The following is a 1,883-nucleotide window of genomic DNA, read 5'->3' on the forward strand; positions in this document are numbered from 1 at the left end:
TCAGAACAACTGTTCATTCGGAGGAAGTGTCCAAGAAGACCCCAATCAACATCTAACCACATTTCTGAGAATATGCGATACTGTGAAGTCTAATGGTATTTATCCTGACACCTATAGACTGCTTCTGTTTCCCTTCTCACTCAAGGACAAAGCATCCAAATGGCTAGAGTCCTTCCCGAAGGAGAGTTTAACAACCTGGGAAGATGTAGTGAACAAATTCTTAGCGAGATTCTACCCTCCTTAAAGAATCAAAAGGTTGAGAGCTGAGGTACAGATCTTCAGGCAACAAGATGGTGAGACTCTATATAAAGCATGGGAGAGGTTTAAGGACTTGACAAGAAGGTGCCCGCCAGATATGTTCAATGAATGGGTGCAGTTACACATTTTTTATGAGGGTCTTTCTTACGAATCAAAGAAGGCAGTGCACCACTCATCTGCGGGATCTCTGAACAAGAAGAAGACCATTGAAGAAGCCATAGATGTCATTGAGACTGTAGCGGAGAATGACTACTTCTATGCTTCTAAAAGAGGTAACACTAGAGGAGTAATGGAGCTAAACAACGTGGATGCATTGCTGGCCCAGAACAAGCTGATTACCAAGCAGTTGGCTGACCTTACCAAGAAGATGGAGAGGAACTAAGTAGCAGCAATCACCACCTCATCAACAACCCAAGAAGGAGTAAATGCAGAAGCAGAGGGTGAGCAGGAACAAGCCAACTACATTGGAAACTCACCTAGGCAGACCCATGATCCATACTCCAAAACTTATAATCCTGGTTGGAGGAACCACCCAAACTTTGGGTGGGGAAATCAACAAGATCAAGGCCAAGATCAGAGACGTCACAACCCTAACAACAATGCAGCTCACCAACATTCAACACAGAGATCATATCAGCACCTACCTAACAACACCTCTCAACATCCATATCAAAACCAAAATGGCCATTCTCATCCCTCCAACCCCAACTCACCATCATCCGAAGATAGACTCTCAAGGATTGAGGCCCTACTTGAAGGCATATGTAAGGAACTCCAAGAGAACAAGGTGTTCAAGGAGGAGGTGCGAGCTAATATCAAAAACCAGGGAGACACCATTCAGAGGCTAGAATTTCAAGTGGGATACCTCTCTGAAAAGATTCCCAAACCTACTGACAGCTTCCCAAGTGACACAGAGAAAAACCCGAAAGGTGAAGCAAAGAAAGTAAGATGGGAAGACTGCAAGATGGTCACTATAAGTGATAAGGGGACTGAGAAAAAGCTGAACAAACCCTTCGAACACTATGGAGATACTTCAGCAGAGAAGCAGGAAGAGGGTCACCAAGAAACCAAAATTACACAGAAGGAGATGCTGAAACTCTATGCACTTTTTCCCCAAAGGCTCAAGGGTGGTGTAGAAAAGAGAATATACTCAAAGTTCCTTAATATGTTTGCATCTCTCCATGTAAACATACCATTCATCAAGGCTCTCCAACAAATGCCCTCATACATTAAGTATATGAATGAGCTGCTGACCAGGAAAAGCTCACTCAAAGGAGGGCAAACAATAGTGATGAATAAGGAGTGCAGTGCTCTCATTCAACCAGAGTTACCTACAAAAAGGAAGGACCCAGGGAGTTTTCACATCCCCTGTGCCATAGGAGAAACAATGTTTGATAAAGGACTCTGTGACCTGGGAGCAAGCATCAACTTAATGCCGTTATCCCTTATGAAGAAGCTGTAGATCAATGAGCTAATGCCCACAGACGTAGTCATCAGGCTGGCTGACAAAACTCAAAAACAAGCAGTAGGAGTGGTTGAAAATATGTTGGTGAAGGTTGGGAACTACTTCCTTCCCACAGACTTTGTCATATTGGAAATGGAAGAGAGTCACCTTCACCCAATCA

The 1,883-nt window shown here is 43.8% G+C and overlaps 1 non-coding gene across 1 annotated transcript; it reads right to left on the bottom strand.

The window, feature by feature from the left end:
• Positions 1–253: 253 nt before the first annotated feature.
• On the bottom strand, positions 254–360 carry LOC112768354 (small nucleolar RNA R71). The gene has a single exon (XR_003185789.1). It is a non-coding gene; the product is annotated as a small nucleolar RNA R71 (small nucleolar RNA).
• Between the last annotated feature and the right edge of the window lie 1,523 nt (positions 361–1,883).

Source organism: Arachis hypogaea, chromosome 17 (assembly GCF_003086295.3).
Source record: "Arachis hypogaea cultivar Tifrunner chromosome 17, arahy.Tifrunner.gnm2.J5K5, whole genome shotgun sequence".
In the NCBI taxonomy this organism is placed as follows: Eukaryota; Viridiplantae; Streptophyta; class Magnoliopsida; order Fabales; family Fabaceae; genus Arachis; species Arachis hypogaea.